Here is an 18,726-nt window from a genome sequence, read left to right on the forward strand (position 1 = left end):
GCTAACAAGATCTCTATGACAACGCCTCTGAAACAGCTCATGCCCACATCATTTATTTATTTATTTGAAATTTTACATTTCGCAAAATCCAAAAAATATATTTTTCAATGCGGATTACAACATTGCATACATAAAATATATAATAACACCACAAAAGAGTTCATGCAAAACAAATATAAATGAATAATAATTATAACCAGTCACAAAAAGCCTTAATCCGATGCCTGTATTCTTCCTTGCTTTTCTTTTCTCAACTGCTCTGGCCACAAATTCCACATGGTAGGTGCAAGAAAAGAAAAACAGCTGCATATTTGCATAACAGCTATAGGAGAAACCCGGATCGGCTCACACCATCTATCCAGATTGGAGTGTTTTTAAAATGTGCTCTCCCTCTCCAACGTTTCCTGGCATGAAGGGAACAATGGATGAGTGGGCTATAAATATTTTAAATAAAATAAATAAAAACATTCTCTGGGCATTTTAGAGGAGGTAGAAACCTGACCAGGGCATCCTGCCACTTATTTTACCCGACTTTATGTAGAATTATAAACTCAGCAGCAATGCCATTAGTGCCAATCCTAACCTTTTTGGAATTTGTCTGTATTCCCTTAATGTGGTAGAGGCCTGCCTGGAGCCCCAGCCGCTTTAGGAGTGCCCCCACACCTATACAATTTATTTTTTTCATACATTTTATTTTTCCTTGAAATGGCCCTGTGACCCAGAAATGACGTTAGATTGGAGTCATCATTGGAGCTGGCCGCCTGAAAAACTCAGCACCGGTGGCTTTCTGAAGGCTCCTGGACACACTCTCTCTGGCTTTCTCCCACAAAGCTACAGAAGAAGAGACTCTCCCAAGCTGCAGCCGAGAAGAGCAGCAGCAGTAGCGACAGTAAATTTTGTCGCTAGCTCCGTCTGCCTCCTCTCTCTCTTGAATCATTGTGGAAAGTGGCAAAAAAAAAAGCACTCCCACGGCTGCACTACAGCACAACACTTCCCCAACATTGCCTCCCTCTCATCGGCATAGGACCTGACCACTTTCTGCATCCCAGGGCCAGTGAAGTAGGCAGAGTGCCAGAGGTTTGGGGGGGGGAGGGGGGTTTAGTGCTCTGACCAGCTTTGATTGGGGCTCCACGGATGTGGACAGAGGAATTACTGCTGTAGCCAGGACAGGAAGGATTTGGGAGGTGAATCACGCACATTGGAAGATAGCAGGAGTCTCTGCCGGTGAGCATGGCAGCCTGGTGATCTGAGGAGATAGACAGGCAGTATATCAGAGTAGTGGGAGCAACAACGGGGCTGCAGCAGATAATGAGAGAGAGAGAGAGAGAGAGAGAGCGAAGATCTGGTTGGAGGGTGTGGGCAAAACTGTCTGCCTAAGGGAACCTACAACCCTTCACCAGCCCTGCCGCCTCCTCACGTACCGTTCTCTTAGCAACTCCTGCTTTTCCTCACGCACACGTTAAGGCCGCGGCAAAACAGCGGGTTACTAAGGAGATAATATCAGCGCCCGTTACAGTATCGGAGGGGAATAGCTAATTCCTTCATTATACAGCTAATTCGTTCATTTACACATCATATACATGCTGCGTGCGGAAAGGGTTATGTGTCTATTTTACGAAGCGCTAAGGAGCGTGAAACTGGAGACTGTATCGCTGGATCGCCTTACTCGTCTGTATTGTGCGCTCCCAGCACGTTACAGACGGGGAATCTTTAACCGTACGTTACTGTATCGACCTGTTAGTTGGAGGAAGTGTAGCATATGGATACCTAGCTGGTACAGCACCCTGCAAGGGACAGTATTTTATTAGCTAAAGATAGATCATTAGAACAGAAGAGATCAACTTTTCTTTGCTCTCTTAAGCTTGGCAAGGACAGAGGAATGTCTTGGATCCAGCATGCTTTTCACCAAAGAAGGATTACATCCAACAAATCGGATCAGTTGTTTTTTTTTTTATTGGATGACCAAAGAATTAGATCGGGGCGAATGCCTTAGATTTCAGTAAGGCTTTTAATATTGTTTCACACAGGAAGCTCATAAATGAACTGAGCAGCTTAGGTGTGGATCTTTAAGTGGTAAACTAGGTTCTGAACTAGTTGAATGATAGGTAACAACAGGCAGAATTAAATGCAGTTCACTCCAAGGGCAGATGGATATCAGTAGCATATTTTGGGAATCCATCCTAGGTTCAGTTATGCTTAATGTTTTTACAAGTAATATTGTAGAAGGTTTGTTAAGAAAAGTTTTTTGTTTTGCAGATGATACAAAGATTTGCAACAAGATGGACACTCGTTATGGAGCAGAAGAAATAGTGAATGATCTAAAAACTCTCCAGGAGTACTTAAAACAAGGGTAATTAAGATTTAATGGAAAAAAAAGTAGTTTTATGCATTTGCAGTTACAGAAATTCAAGAGAACAATAATGATGAAGGATGAGGACTGAAGGCCAGCAGTCAGGAGAGAAGTCATGAGATAATCCTATCTGATGATCTCAAAGTAGCAAACCCTGCAACCAGGGCTGTTTTAAACACTTAAAGGGACCTGGACTAACTTCTATGGTTAGCCCCCATTTTTTGTTCCCATACTGACCACCAGCAGTCCCTCTCCTCCCTGTCCCCAGCAGCCCTTCTTTTCCCTGGCCCCAGTACTCTCCTCCTGTTATTCTAATGCTGCTGACCTGCTGCTGCAGCTTTCTTCCTTTGCACCAGCTGACAGAGGGCAGCTGCATGCCACTTCCTTCTTCCAGCCAATGCAGTGCACTTCTTCCAGCCAATGCAGTGCACTTCTTCCAGCCTACGTGTGCCAACACAAGCACATTTGCACTTTCTTTCTGACCATGCAAGCTGATGCAAGCAATCCCTTGGCCTTCTTCTGGCCAGGCCAACTAAATCTTGCATGCCTCTACCTCCTTCTGGCTCGCAAGATTTGCTGCAAGCATGTTTGTACCTTCTTCCGGCCATCCAAGTCTACGCAAGTGTGGTATGAGGTATCTTCCTCCTTCCGGACTATATCACCTCTGGGGCCTGGCTGCCCTGCAGTAATTGTTTCAGGTCTGCAGCAGCAGGGGTCTCCTGCCTGATGAGGTCTTCAGACTCTTGGGCTGGTGGAAAGGCAGATGTCACCAGTCTCGTAGCCAGTCCCCTTCTTCTGGGCAGGCCACTGCATCGACCGCTCCTTCTGTGATGGTAAAGAGGTCAGCCCCCTGACAGTGTAATCTGTCTCTTCTTGTATAGGCCATATCACCTACTGGGACCTCAACAAGTACTTCCTTCTCTCTCAGCTGATGTCACCAAGATCCTCAGACTCTTCCTGTACTAATGTCACTGGCACCTCTTCTGGATAAGTGACATGGGGATTCTTCTTCCTAACTCCTCCCACACAGGCAGGGATGGCAGCCATTTGTAGTCCATTCATTCCTCTGAAGAATTTTTCTCAAACTTCTCCAAACTGCAGCAAAATGCCAAAAAAGTTTTTTTTCGCACCCATTTTCACTTCACAATGCTCCATATCTACCCAGTGGATGGCCTTATGCTCCATCTTGTATAATCACCTATATGGGGACCTCCTGGAATGCAGGGGTACACAGTTGTCTCCGGGACTACTTTTACTCCCGGATATCTCTTTTCTACACAAAGACTGTCCACTTGTCCTTGGGTGCCAGGGTTTGTTTTTTTTTTCCAGTGGGAAGGAGGATTTAACCTCTGAGACCTTCGGCTAAGGGGGGTGGGGACCTACACATAGTCTTCAATCTCTTTGATTGCTCTCACAGTTATACTCACTATTCCGACGTCCTTGCTTTAAAGCACCTTTGAAAAAAGACGCTGGACACTCTGGTGGGGTGCTCAAAAATAAATGTACTCTAATCCAAAATTCTTCAAGTCCAATCAGCAACTAAATCTTCAATCAATTGCCACAAAAACAAATTCTAAAAGGTTATGATGGCCTCACACCTGCACTGTACAACCAGTGTCCTTTTTGGTGGCAAGCATTAGGAAAATGACCCTGCCCTCCAGATGGTGCAATGTGGGCTCCTAGTGTGAGCTTGGATCTTCTATCTTTGTCTTTGATGTTACTGGAGACCTTTGGGAGTAGAGAGTCCCAAAAAAACAGCAAAACACAAATGTCCCCCTTCTCACAGGCAGGAGCTGGTGGCAAAAATTCCTCCCAAAACAACAGAAATACAATTCTCTGCAAAAGTACTTCTCTCTTTTTCTCTCGTCATGTAACTGAGCAGTAGAGAATTGCAGCACTTTATCCTGACCTCTCAAGGCAGGGTGAAAATCCTCTTTAGGCAGGACCAGGATCCACATCAAAAACAAAACGTCTGCTCCAAAACAAATTCTCCCCAAGATGGCGGCATTGACAAGGTTTTATGGCTCTGCTGCTCTGCCCAATGTTTCTTTGTTACTATTTCTTTCATTGATATGCCTCTAAATGTAAGGGGAAGGTATGGATTTTCCCTTCAGAGTCTTTACCTCTATTGGAGCAACAGACTATCATTAGCTTCATGACCTTTTCAGTAGTTTTACAGGGAGCCGAGGACTCTGATGTGATTCGCAGCAAGGGAGAGCCGCGAACTCCTGCAGAGGAGGCATCCCAGAGGCTGTTCAGCTTTGCAGGAGCAAGTGGATTTGACTTAATTCAAAAATCTTCAAAGTTGAGGATACTGTTAAAAATATTCAGGAGTTTAACGCGCTACCATTGTGAAGGACCAGAATGATCTTTCCAGAAGAATAGAATTCTTAGAAAACAAACTGAGACATTTAAATCTGCATCTCTTGAACTTCCCCAGAGCTATAGGGGAAATTCCATATGTGGAACACTGAAGAGGTATTTTCAAGAGGTTCTAGGCTTTACCGTCAATTTGTGAGGATTTTTCCTGATCTTGCTTAACCTACCCAAGTTAAGACGAAAGGTTTTCTAGCTTTCAGGCAGGAAATTATTTATTTCTTTATTTAGTCATTTTATATACCGTTGTTCCAAATAAAGATCACAACAGTTTACAAAAGTAACATTCATACTGTAAATCAACAGAACAGGGATTAATATAAATCTCCTGAGATGTTCTAATACATTTTAACTAAAGGTCTAAGACATCAGGCTAGTAGTACAGGAATTATAATTTAACAGTTTTCACATTATACTCAGTACATTGTCTTAAGATACTTACATTATCTCATTAATTTATTACTCATCCTTCATTGTAAGCCTAAGGGTAGATTTTAAAAGGGCCGCGCATGCGCCCTTAAACGCGCATTTTCGGGAGGTGATTTGGGGTTAGGAGGTGTTGTTATAGACACATTCAGAGGTATCTATTGTAAAACTGACATCATTAAAGATGAAAAGGAATTGATTTGTACACTGCAGCTAGCAGAGACTGCAGAGTACAAATCATCTCCTCTTGTTAGAATTTTCATCACTTATAAGGTCAAAAATTCTTTATTGAAGTCAGCATTTTCTGCTTTTCTGTACATTTTTTGGGGGCTGCTCAGAAATTAACGCCTGCTCTGGGCAGGCGTTAATTTCTGTGCGTAAAAATGTGCGGATCAGACGCACATTTTTTTTTTAGATCTGGGGAGAATAGCTAATAGCCTCATCAACATGCATTTGCATGTGACGAGCGCTATTGGTTTCACAGGGGATTGGACGCGGGTTTTGGACGCGCCCTTATAGCATAAGGGGTTGTGGACACGCATCCAAAGCACACATCCAACCACGGGTTAAACAGTCCGCTTGGCTGAGCGCACCGCTTTGCATCGTCTCCTAAGTAAATGTAAACTTATTGGACATATTATCTGGCAGAGTTAATACAGGTCCCCCCCCTCCCCCCACCACCACCACCAAATCTTCATAAACGTCCTCCTTGCCAAAGAAAGTTTAAAACAAAAAGTTCAGAATTCCAGAGTAGATCTAACATCTCTGCTTTCCACATCATACTGTCCACAAGCAGCATTAACCTGCCCCATCAGTTCCATACAAACTAATTTGCTAGCGAGAGATTGTATTGTGAATCTATAGTGACGATCCTCCAGACTTTCATACTCCAGTGGGGGATGGTAGCTGCTGCTTCTATTTTCAGGTTTCCCTTCAAATTTCCAGAGTCACCGCTGCAGTCTTTGCGACAGCAAAAAGTAATTAGGGTCCCTTCCCAGGCTATATCAGCTTGAAATATCCACTGCAGCACCTCAGGCTCTGAGCTCCGACTGACTAACTCCTCCAAACGTATCCTCTGCATTTAACTCCTCCCTAACCCTCATCTGTTTTTGCTTTTCATTACTCTATTATCTCCATCTCCTTTCCTGTTGCTTCATATCCTCTTTCACCCCTTCCTCAGCCCCCTGATTTCCCTCTTTTCTTATCCCCTCCACAGCCCTCAGTCCCTTTCCACTGCCTCTCACCCAATTCCCAGCCCTCCAGGCTCTTTAAACCATTTCTTAAACCCCTTCTCATCTTTCAGTTCCCACCTGGACTCCCCATTTCTATTGTTGCCACGTCTTTGCTCTTCCAAGTCTACACTCAATGCCTCAGTCTCTCCCCAACCCAGTCCTAGAGTCCCTGCTCTCCTTTCCCTTAGAGCTTCAAGGCAGCTCCTCCTGCTTCCTAGGGACGCTCTCTCCTGTACCTTCCATCACTTCTCTCTCTCCCCCTCGCAGCCTAGTCCAAGCTGAAGGTGAGCAGCATCAGCATACCTGGGAACCTTTGACTGGGGTGGGGGAAGGGCAACTGCACAGTGGGACCATGCTCTCATAAACACTCGTACATGTTCATACTTACTTTCACGGCTCATTCTCTCACATTTGCTCTCATAAACACTCTTACATGTTCATACTTACTTTCACTGCTCATTCTCTCACATTTGCTCTCATAAACACTCTTACATGTTCATACTTACTTTCACTGCTCATTCTCTCACAGTCTCAAATGTCCATTTACACCTTTACTTCTGCCATTCTCCCACCAACACACACACACTCACTCACATCTCTCCCTTTTCCATACACGTCTCTCCCTTTTCCATAAACACATGCCCACTCACTTTCACAACCATGCTCACTTGCAGTCAGCTCTCTCCTACTCTCCTACATGCACTCTCAGATCTCTTCTTCCTACACAAATACACACTCACTCACTCTCACAGACATGCTCATTCATTCTCTCCCCCCCTTTCAAAACACACTAGCAAGAGCAGACTCTAACTTGGGCTTCTGGAGCAGCAGCAGCCTCTTCCTTCTCCTCCTGTGCTGCGAAAGTGAACGCTGCCTGTTTCTTACTCCTCGTTTGATGCATGGGCAGGAAATCACAATGTCGATTCGCCAAGGCAAACAGGATGGGGCGGTCAAGTGGCTGGATACAGGAAACAGGCTGAGCAGGAGCAGGTGGTGTCATGATGAAGCGAAGTTAAGAGTTAAAAAGGTCCGGAGATGGTAGAAATCACTGTCGAGTTCCTCCTTTTTCAGCCGTGCAAGACCAATGATGTTCCTTTCTTCTTTCCAGGTCCAAGCAGATTGGTTTTGCTGCAGCACCCGGAGATTTCCGGTATTGGCCCGGAGACCCGGTAATTCTTTTAGATTCCGGAGTCTCCGGGCCAAATCCGGAGAGTTCCCAGGTATGAGCATCAGTGACCTGGCACTTCTAGCCTGCTTCTTCTGTCACCGATACATTTCACAGATCAGCTGTTCGAACCATACAGGAGGGAGAGGCGCTGACGGCAGGAGGAGCAAGCTAGAAGTGTCAGGGCTGCTTTTCTGCCAGCTGAGCCCAGGCCATATCTCTGAGGGGTGGCAGCAAACTCCTCTTTGCACCCGCTGACCACATGGCGGTAGGCGAGTCCTGCTTCACCTGCAGGCCGTGGCATGCTCCGGCTGCCGCACCAATGCTTATGAAGATTTGTGGGTGGGGCACCCTCTCGTTCAGCCACAGGGCTCATGCACCCCCAATGCTGGTCCCTGCTGCAAACAAAATTGCAGCAGACAAAACGAGGGCAGTTTTCAAAATCCGTACCACGCGTGCAACAGCATTTTACACGCAGATACTGGGAATTTGCAAACTGCCCACTCCACTCCCCTCCCCTTCCATTACTGGTAAAAGTACTTGAAGTGACTGGTCACAGGATGGGTATTTTAACCCAAGGCAAAAAAAAAAGGAATGGGCAATAGGTTTGGGAAGAGCGAGCACTCACAGGGATTTCAGTTTGAAAGCCTCACATATACTTTCGGATGGCTACTTTTGCGCCTGCTTCAAGGGACGGTGCAAAAGTGCGTTGGCACGACGTGGTTGCTTTCCCAGGGCTGCCTGAATTGTCACGGAGAATGTGAATGGGGAGTTTCCCTTTGAAAATGAGCTTGCAGGCCCCCTTCGGGGTACAATCCGCAATGTACCCCGCCGGCCTGCCAACCTCGCAGGCTACTTCGTTGTTGCCCCCCAAAAATGCTGAATGCAGAACTGGCGAAAAGAGGCCCATAATAACGTGGCTTGGGAACAGCTGCTAATCAGGGAACGTGGGCAAATCTGCCTCCCTATTATTGTTGCCTTGTTTCCAAGCAACCCTAGGCTTCCTGACAATCCATAGCTTCACAATAAACAGCGAAGGAGTTTGAGAAACAAGGCATCTGCTTAGCAGAAGCCTTCGAAAAAAGCATTCTCAGTAAGCAACTGCTGCTGGTGCTGAGAGCAACAATGCCACAAAGCTTTTCTTTGACATTTTACTTTGTAGTGCATTTGGTGTCCCACTGATGTCATTAGAAACTGTAAGTCTGATTTTTTTTTTTTTCTTCTTCTTCTTCTCAAAAGAACAGGCACAGCAGAGGCAATGACCGTGCCAGCTTTCCCCACGCACACACTGCTCCTGGAAAATGTACTTCGGTCCCTCTTTGGAGGGATCTTTTGGGGTTGCTTGGGGTTTCCAGTTTCCACATCAAATCAATCCTTGACACCCCCCACCCCCCCCCCCCCCTTCTTGTGAGGTTCCAAAGAAGCAAACCAGGGAGGTGCTCGACAGCATGAGCTCACGAAGGCCTGGGCAGCCCGTGTCTCCTGGCCCCCCCCCGGGATACTCCCGGGATGCCAGATTCTCTTTGTGGATCCCGTGCCTGGCTTTAGGCATGAGATGTGCAGGGGCATACTCGTCACCCACATTCCTTCATCCCCTCCCTGAGAACAGTGGGTTTCTTGAAACACCTAATCACCTATATGCTTAATGCAGCTGGGTAGATGTAAAGTTATCTAGGTACCCACTCTCCAGCACAGTCCGACTTACGTATCTGAACTGAGACAGGGAGCGCTGGTCTTCAGTACTTCCCGGCTAAATTTAAGCTCTGCCCCAGAATGCCCCACACCACCTCTGCTTTTTTTTTTTGCTATGTTTTAGCCAGGAAATGACTTATCCATTCAGGGGGAACATATTTGTCCAGATTTGTCCAACTGTCTCAAGCTTAGCTGGACAAATCCTTATCAATAGGGATCTAACAGTTTCTAATGACCCTCCTAATGCAGAGGTTTCTTGCCACGTTCAGTCAGCATTCAAAGCGTCTGTAGGGTTATTGAAAGAGCTTCGCTACAGCAGTTAAGATGAAGATCTACTGTGCTGTGCTGCTGACCAGGCTTCAGTACTCCATCAAAACAATAACCGTATATTGCAAGCCTGCATCTGAGACACTTGGGAATTAAGTGGCAAGATCGAATTCCAAACACCCAGGTATTGAGAAAAACCCAGCAGGCCCAATGCTCAAGCACTTACAGCAGATGTGCAGCTGAGATAGGCAGGTCATATTGTCCATATGCTTCAGCATCAGCTCCCCAGGGTTCTCCTATATAGTGAACATAAGGAATGAAAATACGATAGAGGCTGTCAAAAGCTGCAATATAAGAATGCTTAGAAAAGGAACTTAAAAAAAAAAAGGAACTATTAGCATGGAGAGCTAGAAAGAGGCTTATGAAACTAGGCTATTAAATCTAAACCAAATCAAGGCTATTTGTATTAAAGTCCCCATTAATTAATTCCAAATTTAACCTCTAAGGCCCCTAGACATCTAAGTTTAGCAGTTTAAAGAATTTAAACTTGGTTAATCATTTCCCATTCCCTTAAATAATCATTAAAACAAACAAAAGATGCGGCAACAGCCCAGCAGCAGGATGAGCACTATCCCGACTTTTCCAATGAGTACCTTATGTACAATTACAATTATCTCCCTATTGGGAAGAGGTCATATGTAATGCATCTGATGAACAAAGCTCCTAACTTTCAAAGAACAAACCTGGACTATGAAGGTTTGTCAGACCTGGAGAAACTGAGGCAGGCAGAGGTGTATAGGCCGGGAGGAGATCTTCAAGGGCCTAGAAGAATAGACCCACTTCTACTCTGGTAACCCCTGTGCCCAGGGCGGCCAGGAATGCGAGCATCACCTTGAGTGACAAGAAATGATCCTGTAGCCGGGACCTGCATTCTGGTGCTATGTTATCTCATACTGCCACAAGCTCTCTATTGACAGTTTGGATTTCACTGGTTTTCTAAAGAGGGAGCCAAAGGGAAAGGGACATTGAAACAGGTTACCTTGTTGGTGTCTCTTGTAGTCCCCACAAGATAGAAATTCTGTTTTGTGTTTGTATTATAGAAAGAGCCAAGAGTTGTTTTCTGGTCAGACATAATGGCTATTTCCTGATATCTTCAGGCCTATACAGGCATGGAGACAGGCATTTTTGGGAATGTGAAAGGAGGCAATTTATTTGGGGGGAAAAAGTCTTTATTAGATTTCCTTGTAAATGTATTTAAGTCTTTGCTGAGCTTTATTCTGTTTTCTTTTAGTCTTCTCTATTTCATTTTTTTCTGGATTCCAAGAGCCAGAATGAAATGAATGTTATTGGAGAAAATGGATAAGTAGACTTATTAGCAGCTAACCTTGGTATGCATTATGATGGGTGTAAAATTCTTCATTTTTCAATTATCTTTTTGTATTTTCTTATTTAGGTGCTCCTCATCATAACGTGTACCTCTCTTCTCTGTGGACTAATGATATAGAGGTTTTGATATCATTCAAATTATTTTTCTTTTCTTTATATGTATTTTTTTCTCTTAATCCTCATATACAGGGTGGCCCCTGGAAAAGTAGCCCACCTCCAATACCAGTGCATCAATTATCTCCTCAATTACATCTTCATATATGATAAATATTAAACAGCAATTAAAAAAAAATCCTCTCATACTAAGGATGAGTGTCCAGTAGGGTAGGGCTAGAACTGCCATTGTTATTGCCAATTCAATCATTAGGAATATAGATTACTAGGTGGAAGATGATGTGGTGTATTTTCTGCCTGTTATGAAGCTAGTGGGCAACTGGATAGCGTGCTGGGAGGAGGGCAACTCTTGTGGTCCATGTGTGTAGGAAGGAGGTATAGGAGACTAAAAGTCAGAACCTCCAAGGTAGCATTTTCAGAAAAGCTGTTAGTCCCATGCTGCAGGACCCCAGAGGCAGGTAGAATTATGGAATCTCAGTGACTAGATGAGACAATGGTATGGGTTCAAGGGCTTTAGATTAGGACCAATGGAACATTTTGAAGAAGATGGATCCTGGATCCTTTTCTAATAGGATGGGCTCCACTTAAACAGAATGGAACCTGGCTATTGCCACTAAGGGGCGGATTTTAAAAGGCCCACGCGCGTAAATCCTTCTGGATTTATGCACGCAGGGCCCTCGCGCGCCGGCGCACCTATTTTGCATAGGCCGCCGGCGCGCGTAAAGCCCCGGGACGCGCGTAAGTCACAGGGCTTTCGAAAAGGGGCGGGAAGGGGCGTGTCCGGGGCGTTCCCGAAACGACGCGGCGTTTTGGGGGCGTGCCCCGGCATTTCGGGGGCGGGACCGGAGGACGGAGCGGGGCTGCCGGCGACGCACGCAAAGGTAAGGGGGGGGGGTTAGATAGGGCCGGGGGGGTGGGTTAGGTAGGGGAAGGGAGGGGAAGGTGGGGGGAGGGCGAAGAAAAGTTCCCTCCGAGGCCGCTCCGAAATCGGAGCGGCCTCGGAGGGAACATGCAGCTCGCGCTGGGCTCGGCGCGCGCAGGTTGCACAAATGTGCACTCCCTTGCGCTCGCCGACCCCGGATTTTATAAGATACGCGCGGCTACGCGCGTATCTTATAAAATCCAGCGAACAAAAGTACGCGCTCGCGTATTTTTTAAAAATCTGCCCCTAATAATTAAAAATGAGATAGTCTTTAAACTAACTAATGGAGGAAGACAACAGTCACTCAGGAGTGCATGGTTTGGCATGAGGTATCTTCAAAGGACACTTAAAAGGACACTTAAAAGAGTGTATCTTGATAGAAAGGATGTGGAAAAAACTGAGGTAGCACAGGTGGATTTAGCTGAAGAGCAAACAAATATGATTAATTCCAAATTATCTGAATTGTCTGCTAATAGTATGTGGGTTGTGAATAGGAACAAAAAAACTATATTTAAGTATTTACCGGTAAATGTATTATGCCAGATGTCTAAAAATAAGACTGCAGAGTTAGAGTGTATGCCACTAAATGGAAATATAGACATAACAGGTATCTCAGAGTCCTGGTGAAAATTAGAAATGAATGGGACACTGTGATACCTGTTAGGATCCCCAGCCGTGCAGGACCGCAAAAGGATCCCCTCACCTGTTCCAGTCGGAGGCCCGGCTCAGCTCTCTCCGTCGCCGCTCCTTGCCACCGACTCCACCCGCAGCCTGCTCTTGTGGCACCCCAAACGCTGCTGACTCCAGCATCTCATGGATTCCTCTCTAGGTGCGCACACGCGCTGAGTCACAGGACTTAAAGGGCCAGCTGCGGGAAAGTTCCCCGCGGCCCAGACTGATGAGACCAGGCTAGGCAGGTATTTAAACCCTGCCTTTCTGCTTCCACTTCACCTCAGCAACGGGTCCTGCTCTTCTGAGAGTGTGAGTTGTCTGCATTTCTGATCCCAGCGTTCCTGACTCTGCCTTGCCTTGTTCCTGATTCCTGGTCCCAGCATTCCTGTTCCTTGCCTGCTGTTCCTTCCTTGCTCCTTATCCTTTTGGATTGGTTTCTTGGCCTTGACTCCTTGCCCGGTATTTGACTCTGCTTGATCTCCGCCTGCCCTGACTCCTTGTCCAGTCTTCCAACTCCGCTGATTGCTGCCTGCCCCAACCTCTGTTCTGCTCCTGGATCTTCGGTCAGCCACCTGTCTCAACCCCTGGATTCATCTGATGCTGCCTCAGTCCTCATCTTCTGGTTCCATGCTTGGGAAGACCCGCGCCTAAGTTCTGCCAGCCCCGGTACCGAAGGGCTCAACCCGCGGGGAACGAGGGTTGGTATAGATGAAGGTCCAGTTGGGTCTTCTCTCCCAGAACCACCGCCCAGCAATGAGGACCTCCAGGGGCAATCCCCTGGAAGATGCAACAACCTTGTCTCGGCTTAAGGGTCCACTTTTCCAACAATAGCAGGGTATAATATGTATCAAAATAGCAAAACTGTATGAACTGGTGGAGAGGTGGCACTATACATTAAAGGTGACATAGAGTCAAACAGGATAAAAGATCTGTATAAAACATATTGTACTGTGGAGCCTCCATAGCTAGAAATTCCACCTGTAATAGAGAAGAATATAGCAGTGGGGTTATACTTCTGTCCACCTGATTAAGATGATGAAACAGATTGTGAAATGCTAATGGAGATTATATTGAGAAAGTCAAAAAGCTTTAATTGTATCTCTCTGTTCAGTGTAATGCAATATAGCTCAATTTAGCTAATAATGTTCTTTCCTGATTTACTTGCTATGAACAAAGATAGAACTACTATTTAGAGTAGAATAAGGAAAGATATGTAAACAAATTTGTACAAGCTTGTACATCAGTAGATCTTTTGGCTCCATGAACAAGAAAAAAATATAAGTATAGTTGGTTGAAAATAAATATAATGAGATGTGACTCTCCTATCAGTAATAAAATGTATTGTGCTTGTAGGCAATTGAAAATAGAACCTAGGTCAGGCTGACCTGTTGATTAGTCAGGACCTAAAACCTATGGTATTTGAATAAAATGCAGAAATGGAACTGTAATTGGTCATGCTGAGATAAAATTCTTTAAATATTTTACTTTATCACGATGACCTCGTATTTAGAAACATTATATAAGATTGATTGAAATTACTGGATTTCAAAAATGCCCATTGAGACCCTGTTTGAAGTGTGGTTTTCTCCCATGTGATATTTTTCCTATGTAAATATTACATATCAATTAAACTTGGAAGATTTATACTGCAACAGATTCATTTTTGTCTTTTTTAAAATTTCAGAAAGAATCACCAGGGCCTTTAATAAATTAGAGAAAAATATTTAAAATCTCCATAATATAAGCTACTAAAACTGGAAACAATAATAATGGGAGCTTTTAATTACTGCAATTTCAATATCTCATCAGTGTATGATAGAGAGGGTAAGTTTCTAGATGCCATAAATGACTACTTCATAGAGCAGTTGGTTTTGGAATTGACAAGAAGGAAACTGCTTTAGATCTAGCTCTCAGTGGAACACAGGACCTGGTGCAAGGAATAATGGTGGTAGAGCACCATGGCAATAGTGTTCATAATGCAATCAAATTTTATATCATCACTGGAAAGAGAATAAGAAATATATAGTAACTACTGCAGTAGCATTTAACTTTAAAAAGGGAAACTTTGATAAAATGAAGAAATTAGTTAGACAGAAACAAAAAGGAGCAGTTATAAGGTTAAAAGCCTGCATGGGTGTTGCAAGTGTGAACTCTTGGGCTGAGGTGGAGTTGATGCAACCTGCAGGGAGGAACTCTGCAGGTCCTCACCAATTGCAGGTGGAGCTAGCTGGAGCACAAGACCAACTGGAGCTTCACCATTACTAGCCTTTGTTCTCCTTAGATTGAGCCCTCAGGTGCAAGGGTCAGCTGGACTTAGGTACATGCCTCTGCAGGGCTGAAGATCCATCATGTTGAAGGTGTTTTAGGCCAACACAAGAAGAGAACAGTGTCAGGGCAAGCAGAAGTCAGGGCAAGTGACAGGTGAGCAGGGTCTGGTCCAGGCTGTGGTCAGGGCCTGGCAGAGATCAGACAGTGTCGTGGTTCAGGCACAGGTCATTGGCAGGCAGTGTTCACTCACAAGCAGTAACAGACAGTGGTCAGTGGCAGCAGCATCAAGGTCCAATCTGAGGTCAAACCAGTCCACTCCAAATCAAAGCCAGAAGTCCAATCCAAGGTAATGAGGGATTGAAGAGAAGGGAAGGACAAGAGACCACAGGAAAAGGATGAGATGCAGGAGATAGACAAGGAGGAAGACTGACCACAAGGATAAGAACTCAAACACAGTCCAGACTGCCAAACAGAACCTGGAATAAGTCACAGGAACTCAGGAATGACACACACTGCAGGAATCAGGAGTCAGGAATCAGGAACCAGAAACATGCAGAGGCAATGCACTTCTCTGATGGAGACGACCTTTTGCTGAGGCTTCTGAGTGCAAGATGAGCAAGCGTTATATACCCAGGGAGAGCTGATGTCATCAGAGGGCACCAAGGAGGATTTCCCACTATGGACCCTTTAAATCACTGGCATTTGGGTGCATGCACGCCTAGGGGCAGCTCTGGAGTGCATCATTTCCCTGTGCATCAGGCTTTTGCAGCTTGAATGCTTACCATGGACTGCATCGTGGGTTTTGCCCAGCGATAGAGGTATCTGGCAGCTGGTTGGGGTTGGAGGTAACAACGGCAGTCCACCGGATGGGACCACAGACTGCCAAGTGCACCAATGGGCTATGGAGATTGTTTATAAACATGTTTAAAAATACCACCTCAGAAGCCCAGATAAAATATATTCCACAAGTTAAAAAAGTAAAAAAAAACCCCAAAAAACAGCTCAAACAGCTATTATAGCTAAATGGTGCTGTGAACTATTAAAGCTAAAAAGGCATCCTTAAAAATAGGAAAGTAGGACCAAATGAGGGATATAAGAAATAAGAAAGGTCAAGAAAGAATTAGAGGAGAAACATGGAAAAGAGGCTAAAACTTGTATTAAAACCTTTTTCAACTGTATAAAAAAAACAAGAAGCTAGATGAACATGGGCTAAAAGGAGCACTCAAGGAAGATAAAGCCCTAGTAGAAAAACGAAATCAAATTCTTTACTTCAGTTTTCATTACGCATAATGTTAAGTATATAACCACAACTAAAACATTTTTTGTAGATGATAATTCAGAAGAACTAAAACAAATTGCTGTGAATCAGGAAAAGATACAAGAGAAAATGTAAAAACAAAATAGCAGCAAACGATGAAAACATGAAGTTATTCACTCCAGAGTTCTGAAGGAACTAAAATTTGAAGCTGCAGACTTAGCTAATCTATATTTTACTCATACCTTTCATTGGTAGCTCAAAGCAAATTACATTCAGGTAAAGTAGGTACTTCTCTAACCCCATAGGGTTAACAATCTATAATCTATTATTAAAATCTGGGGCCTGGAGGGTAGCCAATGTAACTCCAAATTAAAAAAAAAAAAAGGGTTCCAGGGGTGATCTAGGAAACTACAGACCGATAAGCCTGATGGTATCGAGTAAAATGGAAGAAGCTATTAAAGAATATAATTACTGGTTATATGGGTAGACAAGGGTTAATGGAGAAAAGCCAGCATGGTTTTAGCAAAGGGAAGTCATGCTAATCTTTTAGAATTCTTTGAAAATGTAAATTAGCATGTGGATAAGGATGAGCTGGTGTGTTTGGAATTTTGGAACGCATTTGATAAAGTCTCTCATGAGAGACTCCTCAGAAAATTAAAAAGTCTTGTGACAGCTCACTGCTTAGCAGCAGCCACAAAAAGCAGATAGAATGTTAGGAATTATGCTGAGAGGAGAGAGGAATAGAAAATAAAATGGAGAATATCATAATGCCTCTGGATTGATTTATGGTTCAACCACAGCTTGAGTATTGCGTGCAGCTCTGATCACCACATCACAAAAAAATATATATTGCAAAACTAGAAAAGATACAGAGAAGGTCAAAAAAATGATAAAGGGGATGGAACAGCTCCCTTTTGAAGAAAATTTAATGAGTTAGGGCTCTTCGGTATGAAGAGGAGGCAACTGAAAGGGGATATGGTAGAGATTTATAAACTCATGAGTGGTTTGGAACACATTTATCAGGAATGTTATTTAATTTAATTTAATATTTCTATTCTGCCTGTCATAACTGGTCAGTTGCTTCAAGGCAGATAGGGTCACAAGTTAGGGAGGTATTACATTATAAGGTGCTACATTTCAAGACAGATTTCAGTGAAGGAAGTTCAGAAGATGGGGCATGATATGAAAAAGCTCTATATTATGGCGTGAATTATAGTAAGTCCAGAGTAAAGGAGGCATTACATTACAGGTACAATTTTTGAGTGTTACCTTTTCAAACAGTGCTAGGTCTAGGAAATACGATATGAAACAATATATGGTAGCAATTTAGATCAGATTTAAGAAAGTATTTTTTTCAGTGGATGGATAATTATTAGGGCTGTGTTCAGTATTCTTTATTCTTTTTTTTTTTATTTGATTTTTTTTTCTGTTTGTTTCATTTGTTTGAAATGAAATAAACATAAAAAAAAAAAGAGGAGAACATGGGAAAAAAAACAAAGAAAAGAAAACCCAAAGGAAACTAAGGAGCCAGGTTGTACCTCACCCCACCAAACCAATATTCAGCGCTGCCAACATTTAAGGATTAAGCCGTCCCCCAGGCATTCCTTTATGCCCTCTTACCCCTTCCATGGGTCTCTGAATTCCAAATGGAGCAAGATTGATCCCCCAGTTGCTCTTGCCCCATCGAGTGCCAATTTGAGTATGGTGCTGGCCCTTCTTAAGAAAGCGCCAGAAACAGATTTAAAAAGAGACCTGTGCTGGCTAGCTGATGTGCAGAGAGAGGCAGTATATTATCGACAGCACCATCTTAAATGGCAGAATGCCAAACAATCCTTCAATGTCCTTTTGTGCAAATTATCACAGAGGCTTTAATTCAAAGATTGGACTTGCTTCTCATCACCGAGCTTGCTTCTCATAGTCGTTGTCCTATGTAATGGACAACTGGCAGTGGCTAATGCTTCTGTTTGGCATTATTCCCCGACTTGTGATGCTTATGACCTCGCTTCTTTGCTGATGGGTACATAATTCACACATGCTTTTAGATTTCCTGGGACATACACTGTATATATATCTCTCCCAATCCAGTCTAGCATCAGCCTACTCCCATGGCTGAGAAACTCGTAAGCACACAGCAAGGAAATTAGAAGCTCTGAAATATTTTCACTTTCGTCAAACATTGACCTCTTATTTATTTATCTATTTATCTATTTATTTATTTATTTGCTGGTTTTATATACCGTCATTCGGTGTAGCCATCATAACGGTTTACATCAGTAAAATACAATAAGATAAATACAGTAAAACCAAAATACATAAAATTACATTCATAAAATTACATTACTCTTCATCAAAAACATTATCAGACTCTCCCTGCTTTAAGATACTGTAATGGCTGCATGAATTTTCTGGATGCCGTGCAAATGCAGATGAAAATGGAAATTAAGGATTTATGTTACATCATAAAAAGAAGGTGGGGAAAGCACGCAGAGGTGTAGATTCAGGAATGCTTTCCAGCAGACATTTGGAGAAGGAGGCTGCTGGGATTCTCACACTGCATATTGGGTGCCCTTTTCAAAGAGATTCTCCATGGAGTAAACG

The sequence above is a fragment of the Rhinatrema bivittatum genome, chromosome 2 (assembly GCF_901001135.1).
Source record: "Rhinatrema bivittatum chromosome 2, aRhiBiv1.1, whole genome shotgun sequence".
Taxonomy (NCBI): domain Eukaryota; kingdom Metazoa; phylum Chordata; class Amphibia; order Gymnophiona; family Rhinatrematidae; genus Rhinatrema; species Rhinatrema bivittatum.